The 26,497-nt window shown below is 48.8% G+C and overlaps 1 protein-coding gene and 1 long non-coding RNA gene across 2 annotated transcripts in view; one reads left to right on the top strand and one right to left on the bottom strand.

Moving 5' to 3' along the window:
- LRMDA (leucine rich melanocyte differentiation associated) overlaps positions 1-26,497 on the top strand; it is a 1,251,204-nt gene that overhangs the window by 675,109 nt on the left and 549,598 nt on the right. The window lies entirely within an intron of this gene.
- On the bottom strand, positions 1,361-23,094 carry LOC135055072 (uncharacterized). Its single transcript, XR_010243639.1, has 4 exons — positions 22,667-23,094; positions 20,953-21,477; positions 2,333-2,514; positions 1,361-1,657 (listed from the first exon to the last, which is right to left on the bottom strand). It is a non-coding gene; the product is annotated as an uncharacterized LOC135055072 (long non-coding RNA).

Below are 26,497 nucleotides of genomic sequence, written 5' to 3' on the forward strand. Positions count from 1 at the left end.
CCGGCGCCTACCTGCACTGCATCCCTTTGCTGAACGGGTAGCGCCGGGCCTGCCTACATGCTGAACTACATCACTACAATACATGCCCCAATACACTGAACTACATACCCTATATGCTGCACTACATCAGTCCACTACATGCCCCTATATACTGCAATACATTACTACACTGTATACCCTGTATGGTTCACTACATCACTACACTACATTCCCTATAAGCTACATCAAAGTGGAGGTTGATACTGGTAACTGGGAACACAGTGCCGATAATAAAGTCTGTCTTTAAACTCACCACAAAGCTGCTGTAGTGATACTCGGTGAGAGTTGGAGGTTGTCCAGGCTCTTAGTTCACACTGTCAAGTGGATAGCTAGCAAAGTGAGCCTTTGATTTCTGTAACATCGGTGACTGCACCTGTTAACAAGCAAAAGCCTGGGGCAGCGTGTCTCAATGGTGCGCAGCCGGCAGCTTGCTATTGGTTAGTGCTGGGCAGGTAACCGGGATCATAGCCTGCTGAAAAACACAGCACCAACAGCTTGCTTCTATAGCTTGCATGGTGCACTGCACGCTAGTTGCAGCACTGTATGGCAAAGAAGAGAGATCCCAGGTACTGGAGCTCACCCGCACAGCATGGGAGTCAGCTGCGGGCAGACAGGTGGGTCAGAGATATTACCCCGGGAGCCGTCTGCTGTCTCACTGGAACAGCACTGCTGGTTAAAAAAACAAACCTGCTCCTCCTTAGCGCCCCCTCAAATCTTGCACCCCCCTCCTCCAGTTGCGGCCCTGGTTTTGCTCATTGAAAGCAACCCCACTGCAAAATGAGTGTTTCCCACGTAGCCACAGACCTTATAAGTTACTACAAATATCGTGAGCTCATAAGCGTGCATAAACCCTTTATTACATGTGTCTGTATTCTTTAAGGATGACACTGTATCCTAGAACAAGAACACATGGGGCAGTAATCAACTAATATATCGTGCCCGAACTCCCGTCTAAAGCGATGGGAGATCGTCGGGCAATATTCAATTGCCCCCCGTTATCACGCCTATCGTGCCCATAGTAGTTTGCTTTATCCACGTAAAGCAGCTAAACCCAACTAACGTAATGGGCGTAATCATGAAAAGTCCAGATGGGTGCCCAAACTGGACACTTTGTGCGTGCTTTAGCTCGCCACCCCCGTGGGTAGCAAGCTGAAATGATAACATGCCCTTCAACAGAAATAATTGAATAGCTGCCGGGGGGCGCTAATGGGTGCGGGAGGGGTGCAAACATTTGAATACCACCCATGGTGTTTCAGCTAAAACAATGGTCACAAATGGATGAATTAGATTTTGAATTTTAATATAATGGATTGGATGGATAAATTGACATATCTTGTTAACCATGCATTCAAAAATGAACAATCATAAACTTATAGGTGGTTACCATTTTTCATTAATAAAATATTCAAAAACATTAAAGCAACTTTTCAGAGAGTCACCTCCCACCACCGCATGTAGATGGGAGCTGTATGAAGTAATGGGTGGGTGGGACAGTGTTGTCATACTCTGCTCATTGTCATATAATGCTTGATTGTGCCCATCACTTTTCTTTCTGTCCCAACATCAGGGAGAGTCAGCAGGTATGTATGCATTAAAGTAGTCAGTGAGTTGAAACAATCTATAGAAGAGAACAAATAAACATTTAATTTTTGACAACTATTAAAATCATGACAACATTATGATCAGAGGTGTTACTTGGCTTTTAATTGCTGTATAAGACCTCTTACAAGTATTCCACGCCTACCCATCATCATCATCTTATGCATTCAAAGTGGAAATGTCTATGTAAGAGGCTTAAGTACTTTCATTTCCTGCTCTTGCTTTTCCATTACCCACACCAACAAACAGTCTAGAACAGAATAATAGAAAGAGAATAAGAGCCTGGTGTGATTTTCCTGTGAAATATGTAGTGCTGAGCACAGCACAGGATAAGGACATCATTACACTTTCATGACAGATAAGCTTGCACTGTTCAAGTGTAAACTCATTTGTCTTTCTCTGACCTTTAAATAGTACTGTACTATTGTGCCGGATTTAAATCAATAATTTTGTCAAAACAAAATATACAACAGTCTCCTTCTCCTTCATACCGCTATTCTGGAATTGGAGATTTAGCAAATATCTTTTATTATGTGTTAATTGCTTCCTCCATCTTTGTAATATAAACAGGAACTACTAACACAGTTTTGTGTTAAACTGTACCTTTCAGTTGTAATCGGTATTACATTGTACAACTGAGCTACCTGTCATTTACACTACCATATTTGTGCCAAAATTAAAGAAATCTACTTGCCGGAGCGGTAGCCCAGGTGGGATGTGGATGCGTTGTGCCGTGAATCAGGTCATGTCAGCCCCAAATCCAACACAGTGCTGAAATTTGTGGCATGATGCAGCAGGTGTGGTGACACTCTTCACCAATAAATGTGTCATTCAGCCCTGGACTGACTTCTTCTTTGAGAGGCTGACCTGCTCTCCCTGGACATTCCGGGAGAGAAGGCAAAAGTATGAAATTAAATACGCTTTAAGTGATTGCTTATAACTACTGTGTCTTGTTTTCATTGAGATTCACTGGTTTGGGATAGACAGGCTTGTTAGGAGATTCCCTCTGGAAGTGCCTCTTTGCATTTTATTAGAGAGCATATTCAGGGTCGTAACTAGGTGTGTGCGGAGGGTGCACCGCACATAGTGCTGCAGGCTACGGGGTGCAGTTAAGGGCACTTGTCAGTAATCTGTTTTAATTACTTTCACTTGCAGATTCCCCCCTTTTGAAGCCCAGCAGCTTCTGACTGCCCCTGTCTCCTAACCGGACCTCTTTTGTCGCTAATACTTATACAATATTCGTGAACTTAGCTTGAGATTTCTTTGTTATTCAGTCACACTGTTCTTCATTACATTTCCAGATGCTGGTATAACCTGGATTCGAACCCATTGCCGTCAGACACTCTATTCATTGAGCTATCTTCTATCACTGACCTGGTTTGGGAGTGTTGTGGACTCGGGGCTTCTTCCGATGACCGGGAAGAGGAACCGCCACTGGGTCGTAGTAGAGATGGCCGGATGTAGGTCTTCCTCATGCAGAACTAAGACGGCAGGCGGGAGGCCCAGAGGAATTCTTGTAGGTCTCCTGTAAGACAAGACTTGTAGAAATAATGAAGGCTGGGGTACTGAGATATTGGAGACACTGTGGTATTGAAGGCACTGAGGTACTGGGAGTACAGGGAGTGCTGGGAGACCCTTGGAGGCACGGAGGTGTTTGGAGGCACGGAGGTGCTTGGAGGCACGGAGGTGTTTGGAGACACCGAGGTGTTTGGAGGGACGAGGTGCTTGGAGGCACGAGGTGCTTGGAGACACGGAGGTAACTGGAGGCACGGAGGTGCTTTGAGGCGCGGAGGTGCTTGGAGGCACGGGGTGCTTGGAGGCACGAGGTGCTTGGAGGCACGGAGGTGCTTGGAGGCACGGAGGTAACTGGAGGCACGGAGGTAACTGGAGGCACGGAGGTAACTGGAGGCACGGAGGTGCTTGAGGCGCGGAGGTGCTTGGAGGCACGAGGTGCTTGGAGGCACGAGGTGCTTGGAGGCACGGAGGTGCTTGGAGGCACGGAGGTAACTGGAGGCACGGAGGTAACTGGAGGCACGGAGGTAACTGGAGGCACGGAGGTGCTTGAGGCGCGGAGGTGCTTGGAGGCACGAGGTGCTTGGAGGCACGAGGTGCTTGGAGGCACGGAGGTGCTTGGAGGCACGGAGGTGCTTGGAGGCACGAGGTGCTTGGAGACACGGAGGTAACTGGAGGCACGGAGGTGCTTGTAGGCACAGGATGCTTGGAAGCACAGGTTGCTTGTAGGCACAGGATGCTTGGAAGCACAGGATGCTTGCAGGGACAGGATGCTTGGAAGCACAGGATGCTTGCAGGGACGAGGGAGCTCTGGATCATAGCTTCCACAGGAGAAACGAAGATACTCAGGCATCGGATCTCTGCCTGGTATCTGATTTTAAATTCCCCGCCCTAGCCTGATTGGCGGAGCAGGCAGGTGACGTCAGACCTGCTCCGCCTCCTTGCCCTTGCTTGTGATGGCGGCGCCCTTGCTTCCGGGAAGCCGCCGGAGAGCAGCGCCGACCCGCCGCTGAAGCCGGAGACTGACAGGGGAAGAGAGGCGCCGGGCAGACCAGGCCACCCGCAGGGACAAGCGCGGTCGCCGCTGCCCGAGGTTCGTGACAGTACCCCCTCCTCCAGGAGTGGCCCCTGGACACTTCCCGGGCTTAGTCGGATGTCTGGAGTGGAAGATCCGAATCAGACGAGGAGCCGTTACTTCAGTAGCCCCAATCCAACTTCTCTCCTCAGGTCCATAACCCTTCCAGTCCACCAAGTACTGTAATTTTTTATGAAGATAACGAGAGTCCAGAATAGCTTTGATTTCAAACTCCGCTCCAGCTTCTGCCACTACGGACGTTGGCCTTGGGAGTGCTGAGTGGAATCGATTCAGTATGAGGGGACGGAGTAGAGAAACATGGAAGGCGTTAGGTATGCGAAGATGGGCAGGCAAACCCAGTTTACAGACCACAGGATTTAAGACTTGTAGCACAGGGTAAGGACCGATGAACCTTGGAGCGAATTTCATGGTGGGCACCTTCAACCGGAGATTCCGTGTGGACAGCCATACCCTGTCCCCAACTTTATATTGAGGTGCGGCTTGCCGTTTCTTATCTGCAAAGAACTTGTACCGAACAGAAACCTGCTTAAGATTAGCATGAACCTTTCTCCAAATTTGTCCAAAGTGTCGTAGAGTGGACGCTACAGCAGGAACCTCTATTATCGGAAGGCTTGGAAATTCCGGAACACGGGGATGGAACCCGTAGTTGACGAAAAATGGTGATTCCCCAGTGGAAGAATGAAACAAATGGTTATGGGCAAACTCCGCCCAAGGCAACAACTCCACCCAGTTGTCCTGTGAAGGAGAGAGATACAACCGAAGAAAAGTCTCTAGATCTTGATTGACTCGTTCCGTTTGTCCATTTGTTTGGGGATGATAAGCCGACGAAAACTTAAGTTTAATGTGTAGAGTTGAACAAAGGGCTTTCCAAAACCTGGCGGTGAACTGTACTCCACGGTCAGAAACAATCTCTTGTGGCAACCCATGCAAACGAAAATGTTCTCGGATAAACAATAGAGCCAGTTTCGGTGCTGTCGGAAGACCAGTCAAGGGCACAAAGTGTGCCATCTTCGAAAAACGGTCAACGATAACCCAAACGGTGTTGCAACCCTTGGAACAGGGCAAGTCAGTGATGAAGTCCATGGAAATGTGAGTCCAGGGTCTCACAGGGATAGGCAGAGGACGAAGTAACCCTGCAGGAGGCAGACGAGGAGATTTATGTTGTGTACATTGGGGACATGAATTAACGCAATCTTGTACATCCTTCCTCATGGTGTTCCACCAGTAAGACCTTTGCAGAAACTTGTACATCTTCTGAGCGCCGGGATGACCGGAAAACTTGGAGTTATGGACCCACCGTAGTATTCCTGGGCGGAATCTAGCTGGTACGGACATTCTTCCAGGAGGAGGAGCTGGAGTAGTTAAAGCAGCAGAGACAGAAACTGGATTCAGAATTAAACCCCGCTCCGGAGGTTCATCCTCGTCTGTGGGAACCTGTGAACGGGAAAGCGCATCTGCTTTAATATTGAGAGTCCCGGCACGGTACTTGATAATGAACGAGAATCGGGAAAAGAAAAGTGCCCATCTCGCCTGGCGAGGATTCAAACATTGTGCGGATTTGATGTACAGTAAATTCTTGTGATCCGTGTAGATGGTAAACACATGTTTAGCCCCTTCTAGAAGATATCTCCATTCTTCCAAGGCAGATTTGATTGCCAAGAGTTCCTGGTCTCCAATAGAGTAATTTCGTTCGGCTGGAGAGAATTTACGAGAGTGGAAGCCACACGGATGTAATTTCTTATCAGAGGAATGCTGGGAGAGGACAGCCCCCACCCCGACTGAAGATGCATCAACTTCTAAGAAGAAGGGTTCCTCGAAATTTGGTTGTTGGAGAACTGGAGCCGTCGTGAAAGCTAACTTTAAGCGAGAAAAAGCTACAATGGCTTCCGGAGGCCACAAACTAGGATTAGAACCCTTTCTCGTCAGGGCAGTAATGGGTGCAACAATGGTGGAGAAACCTTTAATGAATTTCCTGTAGTAGTTCGCAAAGCCCAGGAACCTTTGTATTGCTTTCAGGGAAAGAGGCTGAGTCCAATCACGAATGGCCGACAACTTTTCCGGATCCATGCGAAGCTCCGTCCCCGAGATGACATAACCGAGGAACGGAATAGATGTTACTTCAAAGGTACATTTGGAAAGCTTGGCGTAGAGATGATTCTCTTGTAAACGGTGTAGCACCTCTTTGACTTGAGTCCTGTGTTCGACAAGATTCTTGGAAAAAATCAGTATGTCGTCCAGATATACCACAACGCTCTGATACAGCATATCACGAAAGATTTCGTTGACGAATCCCTGGAAAACCGCGGGAGCATTACTAAGACCAAACGGCATCACCAAGTATTCGTAATGCCCATCTCGGGTATTAAAGGCAGTCTTCCATTCATCCCCCTCTCGGATGCGTATAAGATTATAAGCTCCTCTCAAGTCGAGTTTTGAAAAAATGCGGGCACCACGAACCCTATCAAATAACTCTGTGATTAGTGGCAAGGGGTATTTATTCTTAATAGTAATGTCGTTTAGGCCGCGGTAGTCGATGCATGGTCTCAACCCCCCGTCCTTTTTCTTCACGAAAAAGAAGCCTGCACCAGCAGGGGAGGAAGAGGGGCGAATGAATCCCTTGAGCATATTGGACTTAATATACTCCGACATGGCTTGAGTCTCGGGAAGAGACAGAGGATATGTGCGACCACGAGGTGGCGTCTTCCCTGGGACAAGGTCAATAGGGCAGTCCCAAGGCCTGTGAGGTGGTAACAGGTCAGCAGCTTGTTCCGAAAATACGTCCTTGTACCCTTGATATGCCTCCGGAATGTGCTCTTCATCCGTTTTGGAGGTAACACGGAGCGGACAAACAGGAGTAAGACAATTAGTGTGACAAAAGGAACTCCAGGACAGAATTTGTGACGACTTCCAATCGATGTGGGGGTTATGACTTTTCAGCCAAGGCATTCCAAGAACCAGATCATGGGGCATTTCTGGGATTACCAAGAGTTCCAAATCTTCCTGATGTAGAGCCCCGACCCGCAGCTTAACTGGCCCCGTGCGCCACATTATGAGACCTTTGGAAATTCTAGTCCCGTTGATAGCCGTCAGTGAAATTGGCCGCTCGATAGGCCGTAACTTTAAACCCAAACTTTGGGCACAGAAGGAAGAAACGAAGTTCCCTGCAGCTCCGGAATCCAATAGGGCTTCACAAGACCTGGAGACTGAATTGGAGACTAGAGTTACTGGAAGCAAGCAGTCCGAAGTTGGAGAAGCTTTTGTCGTAACTCCCAGCTTGACTCCTCCGGAACAAGCTAGGTCTGCCCGTTTCCCGGACGGACTTTACAAGATTTAAGAAAATGATCTGCGGCTCCACAGTAAAGGCAGAGTTTACCCTCACGACGACGCTGTCGTTCTTCCGGAGACAGTCGGGAGCGGTTAATTTGCATGGGCTCATCTGAGCTAGGTGAGGCCACCGGCCTAGGAGTAGGATTCCGGAACCTGGAACGATCCGAACGGTTACGTTCTCTTCCACGCTCCTGCATCCGAAGATCCACCTTGACGCAAAGGGAAATCAAATCTTCTAATGGATCCGGCAGATCTCTAGTAACCAGCTCGTCTTTCAGCCGGTCGGAAAGACCGTTCCAGAAGGCAGCTCTCAGGGCATCATTATTCCAGCGTAGTTCGGAAGCAATGGTCTGGAAATGAACCACGTACTGGCCCACGGAACGGGCGCCCTGCCGAACACGGAGCAAATCGGAAGAAGCAGTGGTCATTCTGCCGGGCTCGTCGAAAATCCTTCGAAAGGACGAGATGAAGTTGGTGTAGTTGGAAACCATGGGATCAGATCGTTCCCATAATGGAGACACCCAATCCAAAGCAGAACCTTCCAACAGAGAAATAATATATGCTACCTTGGACCGGTCTGTAGGAAAGTTGTGTGCAAGTAGCTCGAAATGTACCTCGCACTGGTTCAAGAAACCACGACAATTTTTGGGATTCCCATTATAGCGGGACGGAGTAGGCAACTGAAGGCGTGGAGTGACACCGGCCGATGGTTGAACATTGCTGGCAACGGCAACTGGTGCGACTGCTGGAACAGGAGCCGGAATTACTGAGGCCAGAGACGCCTGAATCTGATCCAGACGCCCGGACAACTGCTGGAGGTACTGCATCACCTGACCTTGTGCTGCTTCCTGACTTTGCACTCGAGAAGCCAGGTTCTGGATGGCACTAGAGTCCGTGTTCCGATCCCCCGAGTCCATGTGGCCTGAGTATACTATCACTGACCTGGTTTGGGAGTGTTGTGGACTCGGGGCTTCTTCCGATGACCGGGAAGAGGAACCGCCACTGGGTCGTAGTAGAGATGGCCGGATGTAGGTCTTCCTCATGCAGAACTAAGACGGCAGGCGGGAGGCCCAGAGGAATTCTTGTAGGTCTCCTGTAAGACAAGACTTGTAGAAATAATGAAGGCTGGGGTACTGAGATATTGGAGACACTGTGGTATTGAAGGCACTGAGGTACTGGGAGTACAGGGAGTGCTGGGAGACCCTTGGAGGCACGGAGGTGTTTGGAGGCACGGAGGTGCTTGGAGGCACGGAGGTGTTTGGAGACACCGAGGTGTTTGGAGGGACGAGGTGCTTGGAGGCACGAGGTGCTTGGAGACACGGAGGTAACTGGAGGCACGGAGGTGCTTTGAGGCGCGGAGGTGCTTGGAGGCACGGGGTGCTTGGAGGCACGAGGTGCTTGGAGGCACGGAGGTGCTTGGAGGCACGGAGGTAACTGGAGGCACGGAGGTAACTGGAGGCACGGAGGTAACTGGAGGCACGGAGGTGCTTGAGGCGCGGAGGTGCTTGGAGGCACGAGGTGCTTGGAGGCACGAGGTGCTTGGAGGCACGGAGGTGCTTGGAGGCACGGAGGTAACTGGAGGCACGGAGGTAACTGGAGGCACGGAGGTAACTGGAGGCACGGAGGTGCTTGAGGCGCGGAGGTGCTTGGAGGCACGAGGTGCTTGGAGGCACGAGGTGCTTGGAGGCACGGAGGTGCTTGGAGGCACGGAGGTGCTTGGAGGCACGAGGTGCTTGGAGACACGGAGGTAACTGGAGGCACGGAGGTGCTTGTAGGCACAGGATGCTTGGAAGCACAGGTTGCTTGTAGGCACAGGATGCTTGGAAGCACAGGATGCTTGCAGGGACAGGATGCTTGGAAGCACAGGATGCTTGCAGGGACGAGGGAGCTCTGGATCATAGCTTCCACAGGAGAAACGAAGATACTCAGGCATCGGATCTCTGCCTGGTATCTGATTTTAAATTCCCCGCCCTAGCCTGATTGGCGGAGCAGGCAGGTGACGTCAGACCTGCTCCGCCTCCTTGCCCTTGCTTGTGATGGCGGCGCCCTTGCTTCCGGGAAGCCGCCGGAGAGCAGCGCCGACCCGCCGCTGAAGCCGGAGACTGACAGGGGAAGAGAGGCGCCGGGCAGACCAGGCCACCCGCAGGGACAAGCGCGGTCGCCGCTGCCCGAGGTTCGTGACATCTTCCCTTGCATAGAAAGGTAGATAATTCTAAGCTAGAGAATTCTGTTTGAAGCTTACCTTGTACTTTGTGAAATGATCAGCATTGCGGCTGAGCAGACCTATGTAGTGTGTGCAGGGCCGGATTAAAGTCTGTGGGGGCCCCTGGGCAACAATCTTGTGGGGGCCCCTATTACTTAAATGATCAAAGTGATATACTATATATAGTTATATATGTATATAAATCTATGTGTGTACATATATATATATATATATATATATACAGTGATAATTAGATATCTATATACACATATAGATATATATCTATATTTAGACATACTGTGTATATATAGTGACATATATATATATATATACACACACACACACACACACACACACACACTATATATATATATATATAAAATTTAATTACGGTTAATGCGCAATATCCAGTTCGTTTCACAATCCACAGCATGGAACAACAAGTTCCAGGATTGTTTTTGAAAACTAGCAGACTGTTCCTTTCAACAAAGGGAATCCAATAAAGTCTCCTCGCACTGCAATCCAATTGATCAGCAGCTCGTTTAAGCACCAGTACCCACAGATGGTGATAAACTCTAAAAATCAAATGAAAAGGACACTCCATAGTGCATGAATCCGTTTAAAAAACACACACAATTGACAGGAAACGTACCACAGCTGGCGGTATCAACCACCGTATGTATAAATGACGAAGTCTTGGATGATGAAACGCGTAGAGACGTGGCCTAGCGCGAGGATTGCTGTGAGGTGGTGAGATTCCCCTGATGCAGTGAAGTCCATATCTTGAATTAAATGTTATACGTAGTAGGGTGGTTGATACCACCCCGCTGTGGTACGTTTCCTATCAATTGTGTGTGGAAAGTTTATTAAATTCATTAATTTTTAAACAGATTCATGCACTATGGAGCGTCCTTTTTTATTTTATATTTAGAGTATATATCTATATCTAGCCACCAGCCACCACACATCCCTTGCCACCCCTCCCCTTCCCTCTCACCAACTCTGACATCTTTCTCCCATGTATTTGGTAAGGAAGTCATGGCCCTCATCTGTTCCTCTCCCCACTTGACCCTATCCCCTCCCACCTCCTCCGCTACCTCTCTCCTTCTGCCTGTTCCCATCTTGCCCACCTTCTCAATCTCTCCCTCTCATCAGGCACTATCCACTCTGCCTTCAAGCATGCTCTTGTCTCCCCTATTCTTAAAAAAACCTACCCTTGATCCAAACACACTCTCCAACTATCGACCCATCTCTCTCCCTTTTGCCTCCAAACTCCTTGAGCGTATTGTCTACAATCGCCTCACTGCCTTTCTTTCCTCTCACTCACTGCTTGACCCTTTCCATTCTGTTTTCCGTTCTCTCCACTCCACTGAAACTGCCCTCACAAAAGTCTGCAATGACCTCCATGCAGCCAAATCTAAGGGCCGCTACTCTCTGCTTATTCTTCTTGACCTCTCTGCTGCTTTTGACACTGTGGACCACCGTCTCCTTCTGCAAATCCTTCACTCTCTTGGTCTGCGTGATACTGCCCTCTCCTGGCTGTCCTCCTACCTCTCTGATCATTCCTTCTCTCTCTCCTCTCATGACACTACCCCCCCCCCCCCCCCCCCCCACTTCCACTAACTGTTGGTGTCCCCCAAGGCTCTGTTCTTGGTCCTCTCCTTTTCTCTCACTATATGTCCTCTTTAGGTGAACTCATTAGTTCTTTTAACTTCCAATATCACCTCCATGCTGATGACACTCAAATCTACCTTTCCTCTCCTGATCTCTCCCCAGCTCTCCTCACTCGTACCTCCAACTGTCTTTCTGCTATCTCTACCTAGATGTCCCAGCGCTTTCTTAAACTCAATATGTCTAACACTGAGCTGATCATCTTCCCACCCTCCCGCACAACTTCACCTCTCACAATCTCATTATCCATTGATGGCACGACTATCTCCTCTAGCCCCCAAGTTCGCTGTCTTGGCGTAATCCTTGACTCCTCCCTCTCCTTCAAACCACACATTCAGCACCTCTCACAAAGCTGTCATTTTCATCTCAAAAATATTTCCAGAATCAGACCCTTTCTCACCCAAGATGCCACCAAGACCATTATTCACTCACTTGATCATTTCCAGACTGGATTACTGTAATCTCCTCCTAACTGGCCTCCCTGACAATTACCTCTCTCCACTCCAATCTATCCTCAATGCTGCAGCCCGGCTCATCTTCCTCACCAAACGCACTACATCCACCTCCCCTCTCCTACAAGCCCTTCACTGGCTTCCCTTCCCTTTCAGAATCCAATTCAAACTTCTCACACTCACAAAGCACTCACCCACTCATCTCCCATTTACATCTCTGACCTTATCTCCCTTTACTCTCCCACCCGTCCTCTTCGCTCTGCTAATGCACGCCGACTCTCCTGTCTTCTGATTACTTCCTCCCACTCCTATCTCCAAGATTTTTCACGTGCTGCTCCCTTTCTCTGGAACTCTTTACCTCTCCCCCTCAGACTCTCCACCTCCCTACAGAATTTCAAACGGGCTCTTAAGACCCACTTCTTCACCAAACCCAGCCAAATCTTATCCTAACCCTATCTCATGCTTGGTCTACCCCATCTATGTCACCCCTGTCTGCCCCTCCCCCTTAGAATGTAGGCTCTCACGAGTATGGCCCTCTTCCCTCATGTGTTTATCCTTTTCTTTCTTTAATAATCCTCAACTGCCCAAATCCTGCAGTTTTTTGGCCACCTTGAAACTTATCTCTATGTCGTCTACTGCTGTAGTTATGCTTAGGTACCCTGTTCTTGTCCTATATTGACTTCAACTGTAAGTCACTGTTTTCCTGTTTTGATTATATGCATGCATATGTACTCTGTAATTGGGCGCTGCGAAACCCTTGCGGCGCCATATAAATAAAGGATAATAAAAATATATATTCTTTATATATATATATATATATATATATATATACACATATATATATATGTGTGTGTGTATGTATGTATATATATATATATATATATATATATATAAAACCATATTTAGACATATTTCTGTGTTTGAAGCATTGGTGACAGTGTGGGATACCTGCCTGTCAGCTCGCTGTCTGTTCAGCAGCCCGAAAGGTATTTCCAGCGCCGACATGGTGGGGTCCAGAGCAGCTGCGACCAGCTCTTTCTGTGTTGCAGCGCTCTAGACAGTCAGTGCCTCGGGGAATAATGACGTGAAATCCCGCGAGGCATTGACTGTCCAGAGCCGCTGCAACACAGACAGGAAAGAGCTGGTCGCAGCGGCTCTGGACCCCACCACGACGGCGCTGGAAATCTCTTGTACAGATCCTCGTCGGCTGTTAGGGGACAGCTGAGCCGCCGCAGAGGAATAATTATTTTATGTTAATTGAAGCAGTGCAGCCGTGAGTCTGGGGGACAGACTGTGGGGTCCCCTAATGTGTGGGGGCCCCTGGACGGTCGCCCCTCCTATAATCCGGCCATGAGTGTGTGGCTGAAAGGGATTGGATGTCTGTCTGCACACTACATAGATCTGCTCAATTGCAATGCTAATTTTTTTTTTTTTTTACAAAGCACCAGTCGCTTCATATAGTTTTAATAATTTTTATGCAGGATCAAATAGCTCAATGAGTAGGAGTGTTTGACTGGAATGCAGCAGGTTTATAGGTTTGAATCCTGCGTATGGCAGTATTTTGAAATGTGTTTTTTAATAAAGGGTATTGTAACTGAATAACAACAAGCTCTCAAGCTAAGTGCATGAATGTGGTATAAAGAGGATTTGTGTCAAAATCTATTTTCTTGCAGTGGTCTATAGTGGTTTATAAATGTGTGTGTAATATATATATATATATATATATATATACAGTACATATACATACATACACACTGTGGGAAGGGGTACCATAGCATGGGCTTTCTCTGGGATCAATCTAGTCATGCCCCTTCCTCGCGAGGCATGCGCCTTATGTCCCTATTGGAAAAACAGGGTGGGGGGCAATTCTCTCTCTGGCAGCGGGCACCAAAAAGTCTAGTTACGGCCCTGAGCATAGGACAGAAAGTGAGGGGTGGTTACATTAAAGAGTTGCTTTAACCATTTATAGCTGACCTATTCTGCACAATTTGTACCTAGCCTGATTTAGAACTCCATATTGTATATGAATAATTTCCTTAATTTCTTTTAGACGAATGCACTTTTGCATGTGATGTACATTCAAAATTGGCAATATATCATGACATTTTCAGCATACATGGGCTGCCATCTGTGTTCAGCTGCTGCTACCAATTAGCTCGTTTGTCATTATTGTAGCTGTTTCTTATGGCTGGACCCTAAGTTTATGTTGACAGACTTTGGGGGAGATGTACTAAGCAGTTAAAAAAGTGGTGAAGTGAGCCAGTGGAGAAGTTGCCCGTGGCAACCAATCAACATTGAAGTTACATTTATAATTTGCATACTATAAAAGTATACAGAGCAGCTGATTATTTGTCATTGGCAACTTCTTCACTGGCTCACTTCTCCACTCTTTTCACTGCTTAGTACATCTTCCCCATAGAATGCTGTACCAGTGCATACCTCTATACTGTATGTTTTATCCAGTGGTCAGGACTGGTAGCGCATCACTTTGCGGGCGTACAATGATTGGGTTTGTCCATTACCTTTGAAGTGCTGTGTTGACACTTATCGTTTTCCCCTTCAAACACCATTTACTGCTGCACACAACACCTGTTCACTGCTACTCTGCTGTAGCTCCCAACTGGGACAGACATGCCTGCAGAAATGGCAGAACCCTCTACTCGGGACTGACCCATCTAAAAGAGGACAGTTAGGATGTATACATAATTTTAATATGTCACCTGCTGTCACGTCACTTAGAAAATACTAGACGAATAAAGTGCAGCTGTTTGACAAGTGATGCAGCATGGGCTCAGACAGTGTTATTTTTACCATTAGGCAAAGTGAGGTAGTTGCATGAGATGCCAATGGTTATGGGGTGCCTAAAACACTGAATGTGTGGAATAATGTAACTCATTCAATGTTTTTAAAATCACTGCAGCGTCCCTACAAGGATAGCTGATGACATAAAGGAGAAGAATCCCGCAGCATCTTACATATATCGCACTTCATGTCATTGTTACACTGGTGGCACTTGGCTATGATTCACACTGTCACATCATGGACCCTTAAACCCTCTTACCGCACTTGGCGTCAGTATTCCTCATGGCATGGCTCCATTGTTAAGACTCTTCATACCATGTCCAGCATGGATCCCAGGTCACAGCATTACTGAGAGCTGGCGTGGCATGGGAGCCGTCATTTTGCCATCGGTCATCAGACCCCCATCACTGACATTATTTTTTGTATGACCTTTCCAGTCAATCTTGTTTCTGTGTGCCCTTATTAGACCTCTCAGGTGCACCAGTACAGTGCTAGTACGACTTGACTCACTATTGTTCCTGGTTCCGGTCAGTTAGCTCCTTCTGCTGACTCTGTCTGAAGTACTACCTTGTACAATTACGTTCCTGTGATCATTTCATAGCACTGAGCTAGTGCTTTTCCATGGTTCCCACTCTCTATTGGTGCTCAGCTTTCCATGCACGTGTGCCTTTGCTTGTGTTAAAGATCCACAGGAGTTTTACTCGTTCTCCATGTGAACAGCCATTACTGTTTTCTCTGACGTCCTAGTGGATGCTGGGACTTCCGTAAGGACCATGGGGATAGCGGCTCCGCAGGAGACCGGGCACAAAGTAAAAGCTTTAGGACTAGCTGGTGTGCACTGGCTCCTCCCCCTATGACCCTCCTCCAAGCCTCAGTTAAGATTTTGTGCCCGGCCGAGAAGGGTGCAATCTAGGTGGCTCTCCTGAGCTGCTTAGAAGTAAAAGTATACTTAGGTTTTTTATTTTCAGTGAGTCCTGCTGGCAACAGGCTCACTGCAGCGCGGGACTAAGGGGAGAAGAAGCGAACTCACCTGCGTGCAGAGTGGATTGGGCTTCTTGGCTACTGGACATTAGCTCCAGAGGGACGATCACAGGTTCAGCCTGGATGGGTCCCGGAGCCGCGCCGCCGGCCCCCTTACAGAGCCAGAAGAGCGAAGAGGTCCGGAGAAAGCGGCGGCAGAAGACGTTCCTGTCTTCAGATAAGGTAGCGCACAGCACTGCAGCTGTGCGCCATTGCTCTCAGCACACTTCACACTCCGGTCACTGAGGGTGCAGGGCGCTGGGGGGGAGCGCCCTGAGACGCAATAAAACTTGATAAAAACCTTATGTGGCTAAAGAAATGCATCACATATAGCTCCTGGGCTATATGGATGCATTTAACCCCTGCCAGTTTTCCAGAAAAAAGCGGGAGAAAAGGCCGCCGTGAAGGGGGCGGAGCCTATCTCCTCAGCACACAAGCGCCATTTTCTTTCACAGCTCCGCTGGAAGGACGGCTCCCTGACTCTCCCCTGCAGACTACACTACAGAAACAGGGTAAAACAAGAGAGGGGGGCACTATTGGCAGCTAATATATAATACAGCAGCTATAAAGGGAGTAACACTTATATAAGGTTATCCCTGAATATATATAGCGCTCTGGTGTGTGCTGGCAAACTCTCCCTCTGTCTCCCCAAAGGGCTAGTGGGGTCCTATCCTCTGTCAGAGCATTCCCTGTGTGTGTGCTGGGTGTCGGTACGATTGTGTCGACATGTATGAGGAGGAAAATGATGTGGAAGCAGAGCAATTGCCTGTGTTAGTGATGTCACCCCCTAGGGAGTCGACACCTGACTGGATGGTTGTATTTAAAGAATTACGTGACAATGTCAGCACTTTGCAAAAAACTGTTGACGACATGAGACAGCCGGCAAATCAGTTAGTGCCTATTCAGGCGTCTCAGACACCGTCAGGGGCGCTAAAACGCCCGTTACCTCAGATGGTCGACACAGACCCAGACACGGATACTGAATCCAGTGTCGACGGTGAGGAGACGAACGTAATGTCCAGTAGGGCCACACGTTACATGATCACGGCGATGAAGGAGGCATTGAACATTTCTGACACTACAAGTACCACAAAAAAGGGTATTATGTGGGGTGTGAAAAAACTACCAGTAGTTTTTCCTGAATCAGATGAATTAAATGAGGTGTGTGATAAGGCGTGGGTTTCCCCCGATAAAAAACTGCTGATTTCTAACAAATTATTGGCACTATACCCTTTCCCGCCAGAGGTTAGGGCACGTTGGGAAACACCCCCTAGGGTAGATAAGGCGCTCACACGCTTATCAAAACAAGTGGCGTTACCGTCTCCTGATACGGCCGCCCTCAAGGAACCAGCTGATAGAAGGCTGGAAAATATCCTAAAAGGTATATACACACATACTGGTGTTATACTGCGACCAGCAATCGCCTCAGCCTGGATGTGCAGCGCTGGAGTGGCTTGGTCGGATTCCCTGACTGAAAATATTGATACCCTGGATAGGGACAGTATATTATTAACTATAGAGCATTTAAAGGATGCATTACTATATATGCGTGATGCACAGAGGGATATTTGCACCCTGGCATCAAGAGTGAGTGCGATGTCCATTTCTGCCAGAAGGGCGTTATGGACGCGACAGTGGTCAGGTGATGCAGATTCCAAACGACATATGGAAGTATTGCCGTATAAAGGGGAGGAGTTATTTGGGGTCGGTCTATCAGACCTGGTGGCCACGGCAACGGCTGGAAAGTCCACCTTTTTTCCCCAGGTCACCTCTCAGCAGAAAAAGACACCGTCTTTTCAAACTCAGTCCTTTCGTTCCCATAAGAACAAGCGGGCAAAAGGCCACTCATTTCTGCCCCGGGGCAGAGGAAGAGGAAAAAGACTGCACCAGGCAGCCTCTTCCCAGGAGCAGAAGCCCTCCCCCGCTTCTGCCAAGTCTTCAGCATGACGCTGGGGCTTTACAAGCGGACTCAGGCACGGTGGGGGCCCGTCTCAAAAATTTCAACGCGCAGTGGGCTCACTCGCAAGTGGACCCCTGGATCCTGCAGGTAGTATCACAGGGGTACAAATTGGAATTTGAGACGTCTCCCCCTCAAAGATTCCTGAAGTCTGCTCTACCAACGTCTCCCTCCGACAGGGAGGCAGTATTGGAAGCTATTCACAAGCTGTATTCCCAGCAGGTGATAATCAAGGTACCCCTCCTACAACAGGGAAAGGGGTATTATTCCACGCTGTTTGTGGTACCGAAGCCGGACGGCTCGGTGAGACCAATTTTAAATCTAAAATCCTTGAACACTTACATAAAAAGGTTCAAGTTCAAGATAGAATCACTCAGAGCAGTGATAGCGAATCTGGAAGAAGGGGACTATATGGTATCTCTGGACATCAAAGATGCTTATCTCCATGTCCCAATCTTCCCTTCTCACCAAGGGTACCTCAGGTTTGTGGTACAAGACTGTCATTATCAGTTTCAGACGCTGCCGTTTGGATTGTCCACGGCACCCCGGGTCTTTACCAAGGTAATGGCCGAAATGATGATTCTTCTTCGAAGAAAAGGCGTCTTAATTATCCCTTGACTTGGACGATCTCCTGATAAGGGCAAGGTCCAGGGAACAGTTAGAGTTCGGAGTAGCACTGTCTCAGGTAGTGTTACGTCAGCACGGGTGGATTCTAAATATCCCAAAATCACAGCTGATTCCAACAACACGTCTACTGTTCCTGGGGATGATTCTGGACACAGTCCAGAAAAAGGTGTTTCTCCCGGAGGAGAAGGCCAGGGAGTTATCCGAGCTAGTCAGGAACCTCCTAAAACCAGGCCAGGTGTCAGTGCATCAATGCACGAGAGTCCTGGGAAAAATGGTGGCTTCTTACGAAGCGATTCCATTCGGAAGATTCCATGCAAGAACGTTTCAGTGGGATCTGCTGGACAAATGGTCCGGATCGCATCTTCAGATGCATCAGCGGATTACCCTATCTCCAGGGACAAGGGTGTCTCTCCTGTGGTGGTTGCAGGGGGCTCATCTTCTAGAGGGCCGCAGATTCGGCATTCAGGATTGGATGCTGGTGACCACGGATGCCAGCCTGAGAGGCTGGGGAGCAGTCACACAGGGAAGAAATTTCCAGGGCTTGTGGTCAAGCATGGAAACGTCTCTTCACATAAATATCCTGGAACTAAGGGCCATTTACAATGCCCTAAGTCAGGACAGATATTGCGCAAGGTCAAGGGACCCTCAGGCAATAGCGGTGGATGCTCTGGTAACGCCGTGGGTGTACCAGTCGGTGTATGTGTTCCCTCCTCTGCCTCTCATACCAAAAGTACTGAGAATCATAAGGAAGAGAGGAGTAAGAACTATACTCGTGGCTCCGGATTGGCCAAGAAGAACTTGGTACCCGGAACTGCAAGAGATGCTCACGGAGGATCCGTGGCCTCTACCTCTAAGAAAGGACCTGCTCCAGCAGGGACCTTGTCTGTTCCAAGACTTACCGCGGCTGCGTTTGACGGCATGGCGGTTGAACGCCGGATCCTGATGGAAAAAGGCATTCCAGATGAAGTCATCCCTACCCTGATCAAAACCAGGAAGGATGTAACCGCGAAACATTATCACCGCATTTGGCGAAAATATGTTGCGTGGTGTGAGGCCAAGAAGGCCCCCACAGAGGAATTTCAACTGGGTCGTTTCTTACATTTCCTGCAAGCAGGACTGTCTATGGGCCTAAAATTAGGATCCATTAAGGTTCAAATTTCGGCCCTGTCGATCTTCTTCCAGAAAGAACTGGCTTCAGTGCCTGAAGTTCAGACGTTTGTCAAGGGGGTACTGCATATACAGCCTCCTTTTGTGCCACCAGTGGCACCTTGGGATCTCAATGTGGTTTTAGGGTTCCTAAAATCACATTGGTTTGAACCACTCACCACTGTGGACTTGAAATATCTCACATGGAAAGTGGTAATGCTGTTAGCCCTGGCTTCAGCCAGGCGTGTCTCAGAATTGGCGGCTTTATCATATAAAAGCCCTTACCTAATTTTTCATTCAGACAGGGCAGAATTGAGGACTCGTCCTCAATTTCTCCCTAAGGTGGTTTCAGCGTTTCACATGAACCAACCTATTGTGGTACCTGCGGCTACTAGGGACTTGGAGGACTCCAAGTTACTGGACGTAGTCAGTGCCCTGAAAACATATGTTTCCAGGACGGCTGGAGTCAGAAAATCTGACTCGCTGTTTATCCTGTATGCACCCAACAAGCTGGGTGCTCCTGCTTCTAAGCAGACGATTGCTCGTTGGATTTGTAGTACAATTCAGCTTGCACATTCTGTGGCAGGACTGCCACAGCCAAAATCTGTTAAAGCCCATTCCACAAGGAAAGTGGGCTCATCTTGGGCGGCTGCCCGAGGGGTCTCGGCTTTACAACTTTGCCGAGCAGCTACTTGGTCAGGGGCAAACACGTTTGCAAAATTTTACAAATTCGATACCCTGGCTGAGGAGGACCTGGAGTTCTCTCATTCGGTGCTGCAGAGTCATCCGCACTCTCCCGACCGTTTGGGAGCTTTGGTATAATCCCCATGGTCCTTACGGAAGTCCCAGCATCCACTAGGACGTCAGAGAAAATAAGAATTTACTTACCGATAATTCTATTTCTCGTAGTCCGTAGTGGATGCTGGGCGCCCATCCCAAGTGCGGATTGTCTGCAATACTTGTATATAGTTATTGTTACAAAAAATCGGGTTGTTTATTGTTGTGAGCCATCTTTTTAGAGGCTCCTAAGTTTTATCATACTGTTAACTGGGTTCAGATCACAAGTTATATGGTGTGATTGGTGTGGCTGGTATGAGTCTTACCCGGGATTCAAAATCCTTCCTTATTGTGTACGCTCGTCCGGGCACAGTATCCTAACTGAGGCTTAGAGGAGGGTCATAGGGGGAGGAGCCAGTGCACACCAGCTAGTCCTAAAGCTTTTACTTTGTGCCCAGTCTCCTGCGGAGCCGCTATCCCCATGGTCCTTACGGAAGTCCCAGCATCCACTACGGACTACGAGAAATAGAATTATCGGTAAGTAAATTCTTATTTTTTTATACTGATGACGTTTTCTGCACTAGATGCTGCGGGCTTACCGGTTCTTTGTGAGAGGTCTTTACCAGTATATTCCTGCAAACAGTTACCATTATCTGCTGATCCTGTGCTAGTCTCAGCTACCCTGTGCTACTTCATAACATACAGCACACTTATATATTATTACCTGCAGAGGTTGCATGTCCCAGAGTGTATCCTGTTATTCCACATGTATCATAAGCACCATATCCTCAAGTGTCCTTGGCTTGGGTGTATTTTGCTCCAGAATCCTATGTGTTCAAACTAATGAGAGAGTGTCATCCCTGCAGCTAGCTTCATATACCCCAAGTCTCACCAACACTCCTCAGTGGCCCCAATGCTAAGCTCACAACAAATACAGAATCTGACACAAATTTCCAGCACAAGGAGGAGAGGACGCCAACCCCACCTTCCTACTATAAAGGTAAGTGGAGGTAGGGGGATAATGCGAAGAAAAAGGGGAACCATTTCTGATGGATTGCTCACATTACAGAACCGGGCATCATGTGATCTCTGTTCTGTTTTCAAAATAACCTATGCTACTGTACATCAGAGTTCAATCACGGCAGCTGAGCTCTTCCTTTGGCGGTCTGCTTGGTACCAGTGGCTGCTGTCACCACAGCCACCAGTTTCATGTCTTCTGCGGTCTCCTTTTCATTCAGTCCGCCAATGCCTGTGGAAGTGGGTTTTCAGTGGGCTGCTTTAATATTGGTGGCTGATAATGCTTCTTACATACAATAACTTTTACCATCAATAGGAACAATATTTATTCCACAACCTTATATATCAAGGGTTCCCCTCAAGTCTTACACCGTAAGGTAATGTGGGTGAGGACAACTTTGCCTTTTGTTTCATATAATTTGGTGGAGTAAAGACAGCAGAGATGCACTTAGACTTCATGGGCCCCTAAGCAAGACACCAATTTGGCACCCCCTCCCTCAAACAATCCATAACCGTATATTTTTGTTCCTAATTTTTTCCCCTTACATAATTTTTTACTTTTCCTTCTTATATTCAACTTTTTTAAACCGTCACTAGTGTACCCCCTACTGTCAGCCATCGCTACCATAACGCCCTCTACCACCCGACCGTGAGCTGCCGCTAGCACGCCCTCGGGGCTGTCGCCCACTGCTAGCACACCCTCCTCATCCACTGACCATCCCCTGCACCTAGCACTAGCCCCCCTACCTTGGACCATCGGCCACTGCTAACACCTCTCCCCATCTCTGGGCTGCCGGCCACCGCTAGTAAAACCCCCCTCCCCAGACCGCCCGTAGCTAACAACAACCATCCCTGCTGCTAGCACCCCCTAGAGCCCTCCCACAACTGTCCGCCACCACATAGAGAGGTTCATAGATGAAACAGGGCTCAGTATACCTCGGGTGTCAGCTATTTGGAGCTTGCCAACTTGGCAAGCCTCCTTAGCTGCCAGTGCCGAGCACCGAAGTAGCTGCTACCTCTCATTTTAGTTATGCCTATTGATATTGACTTCCACAGTAGTGGTCTGCTTTTCCTCCTTGTCCCTTTCAATGTAATCTGCTTTCGAGCAACAGCACATTGCAGAGCCACACTGTAATGCACAGACTCAGAAGTGAGCATACTGACTGACATAGTCATTCCTGCTAGTAGCAACCCAACCATCCCCCCCAATTGTGCCGACTACCCGTCACTGCTAGTAGCCCCCCCCCCCCCCTGCCAATCATTGGCTGCTGCTACTGCAGCCCCTCAGTCCACCACCGCCACTTGCACAACCTCCTCTGCCACCACCATCTGCAGCTGCTACCACGAACCCCCCTGACCATGTCCAGTCAGATATGAGAGCACCATGCTGCCACTAGCGTCCACCCCCGGCCGCACCTCACCTTTGATTCCTGAGTTCAGTCGGCACAGCTCCTTTCCCCATGTCACACACTGTGAAAAGGAGAAGAGAAAAAGCACCAGCTACAGAAAAAATACACTACACTATTAAATAGCCCTGGCGGCGTCAGGCCCGGCGCTACCCGCTCAGCAAGGTCTGCAAAGCAGGGAGGCGCTGGGCAAGAGAGGCGCTCCCCGCTCTGCAGACTTGCTGATGCGCAGTGCTGTCACACACTGACAGGCAGCAGCAGCGCCGGCAAAAGCTCTTCACTGTGAGGATTTTTTGTATGAGCCGAGGGCCCTTCCCTCTCCTCCTTGCTCCTCCTGCTGCAAGTCAAGCTAGAGACATACAGCAGCGTCCCTGTCCAGTGTCCATCCCTGTTCCCTCCCCCTGACTGTGAAGACCTCTCTCCCCTCCCCTCCGTGGATTCACTAAAACCCAGGAAGTCACGTGGTGCACTTGCCTGTGTGCACTGTGCATTGATGAAGGAGCCTGCAGACGTGAGTAGAGGAGCAGCCACACCACAGGCAGTGGTGTACTATTAATGTGTGTGCTGGGAAGGGGGGGGGGGAGTGTAGGTGTAATATTAATGTGTGTGCTGGGGGGGGGGAGAGTGTAGGTGTAATAATGTGTATGCTGTTGAGGGGGGGGTGTAAGTGTAATATTAATGTGTGTCCTGGGGAGGGGGGGGGGGAGTGTAGGTGTAATAATGTGTATGCTAGGGAGGGGGGGGAGTGTAAGTGTAATATTAATGTGTGTGCTGTTGAGGGGGGGGGGGTAAGTGTAATATTAATGTGTGTGCTGGGGAGGGGGGGGGAGTGTAAGTGTAATATTAATGTGTGTCCTGGGGAGGGGGGGAGTGTAGGTGTAATAATGTGTATGCTGGGGAGGGGGGGGGGTGTAGGTGTAATAATGTGTATGCTGGGGAGGGGGGGGGAGTGTAGGTGTAATAATGTGTATGCTGCGGAGGGGGGGGGGGGAGTGTAGGTGTAATAATGTGTGTGCTGGGGAGGGGGGGAGTGTAGGTGTAATAATGTGTATGCTGGGGAGGGGAGGAGTGTAGGTGTAATAATGTGTGTGCTGGGGAGGGGGGGGTGTAAGTGTAATATTAATGTGTGTGCTGGGGAGGGGGGGAGTGTAGGTGTAATAATGTGTATGCTGGGGAGGGGGGGGGAGTGTAGGTGTAATAATGTGTGTGCTGGGGAGGGGGGGGGAGTGTAGGTGTAATAATGTGTGTGCTGGGGAGGGGGGGAGTGTAGGTGTAATAATGTGTATGCTGGGGAGGGGAGGAGTGTAGGTGTAATAATGTGTGTGCTGGGGAGGGGGGGGGGAGTGTAAGTGTAATATTAATGTGTGTGCTGGGGAGGGGGGGAGTGTAGGTGTAATAATGTGTATGCTGGGGAGGGGAGGAGTGTAGGTGTAATAATGTGTGTGCTGGGGAGGGGGGGGAGTATAAGTGTAATATTAATGTGTGTGCTGGGGAGGGGGGGAGTGTAGGTGTAATATTAATGTGTGCTGGGGTTGGGGGGCATGTCATTGTGTTATGTGGAGGAAACCCAGTGGTGCAACAACAACAAAAAAGGGAATACTCACCTGCTCCAGCAGTCCGCTGTTTTCTGTTTCGGGCTGCTCATCCTCTGACCGTTGAACCAACTCCTGCATGAAGAAAGAAGCCAGCCAGAGACGGTAAGTGTAGTGTAGTTTATGCAGGGAGAAAGGCGCAGGGTAGCGGCGATGTAGTGTGTGGGGTGCAATGTAGTGTAGTGTGTGGGAGGGAGCTTCAAGGCAGTGGCTGCAGTGTAGTGTGCATGGAGGCGTTACGGGGTAGTATGTAGCTTTCCTGTGCCCAGCCGGTCCCTGAAAGATCTTTTGCTGGAGTAGAAAAATAGAATCGGAGGAGAGGCAGCTCTGCATAAGGTAATTAAAGACTATGCTAAATGGAAAATTGCTTAATTAGTCATTGGGGGTTGCCTATCACCCGCTGCATCACCTCTCTCTCTTGCTCTCGCTGGTCACCCACTCACTCTCACCCTCTCTCTTGTCACTCTCTCCCTCCCGGCGCATATGCGGGTTTCGCAGCCGCATAGAGCGTCAGACAGTAGAGGGCGCTGCTGAAGACAGTGAGTCATCGTGACTCACTCTCTACAGCACCGCGACCGCCCGCCCTTCCGGGACACAGTTCCCCCTGCATCGCAGCCCTCCCCTGATGCCCAGAAACATGGAGAGGGAACAGTGCAGCGTGTGGTGACGGCAAGAAGCTGTAGCAGCCCCATAACAGAGGTGAAATGGTTTGTCCCTCTGCATGGCTGCCAGCTCTCCCTGCACAATGTCTATGTATGTGTGTGTCAGTGTGCATCTGCTCCCTGTGTAATGTCCCTTGTCACTATCTCCCTCTCCCCCCGGTCTCAGTCACCCATTATCACCCTGTCGCCCCTGCTTCAGTCACACACTATCTCCGTGTCGCCCCTGCTTCAGTCATCCCTCATCTCCCAGGCCCTGTACCCTTGGGGGTACAATTGTTTAGCCACACCCCTTTCTTGTAAGACCACACCCCTTTTGTGGCACGCGCCGCCTTCAGGGGGTGCCAAAATTGATTTTTGCTTACTAAAATAAAATAAACTCATGCGGCCCGGCCTGTTACCCACCCCTCACCCCATCACCTCTCTCTCCTACCACCATCTCCCTGTCACCCACTCCTCTACCCATCACCTCTTCCTCCTGTTAATCGCTCCCTGTCTCCCTATGATTCTCACCCTTTGCCAATCACCTCCTTCTGATTCTCACCCTCTCCCTGTCATCCTCTCTTTTCACTGTCTGCTTTCTCATCAAACAGGATTTGTTTGCCATGATAAGCTTGCCCGTGGGTATGCGTGAGTGTGCATTCACCTGCGATCCATACAATTGCATGGTGTGTACACTCCTGCGAATTGGCCACAGCTAGTCTTATGCGCAATGTAGTTGTTTGCGGGTTGGATGAGTTTGGCCACATCTGTCCTTTAGAAAGGCGCAACATGTATAGTTTGCAGGAGGGCGCCGAACACCCTAGCACCGGCCCTGGGCGGCGTTCTTCCAGGGACCTGCCAGGCCCTAAGCATCCGCTGGGGTTGCTCTGCGGAAAATCTGCTACTGAAAGGCAGAGAGATGCAATTTAACTATTCTCTTTACCTATGTGTCTGATTTTATACTCTTTAGGAAGAGTATCTCTGCGGATGGGATAGATCTAGTTAAAATTTTCATGTGGAAACATCTATACACTTGATTGCACAGATTGCCAGGAACTTAAAGTATGCATATATGTCCTCATACACCTTTGCTCTAGGTGCAACAAATAGCCCCTCTTGGCATGCCAGGATCCTTGCAACTTAGGTGGAGCAAGCACTTTATTCACACTACTAAAAACTGCAACAAGTGGCAAAACTACAATACTAGCATACAATGACTATTTTGCAGACCTGTGTAAAAAAAAAAGTTCTGTGACGAGTGGCCGCAGCTACAGTATACCTAACATTCCTGGCACACTGTAAACAGCCTTGTATGTAGCTATGATGCAATACATAGTGAAATATTTGCTTTGCGACCCATGTCAGAGCATCTCAGTCGCACCAAGCGTTTCGCACCATACATAATAAAGATGCTAGGAGGACACTTCTGTATACAACTCAACATAGCATTGTAAACCATTAGTTTTCAGTTGCATTTTTTGTGCATATGCAAAATGTGCAAATTCCAAATCTATAAGAGGACCTACAGTTTTTTGCAATTTATAGATTAGAAACACCATTCATCAGACTATGTATTACTGTACATATATTGTACTATATATGTCTTACCTGAT

This window comes from Pseudophryne corroboree, chromosome 3 (genome assembly GCF_028390025.1).
Source record: "Pseudophryne corroboree isolate aPseCor3 chromosome 3, aPseCor3.hap2, whole genome shotgun sequence".
Classification (NCBI taxonomy): Eukaryota; Metazoa; Chordata; class Amphibia; order Anura; family Myobatrachidae; genus Pseudophryne; species Pseudophryne corroboree.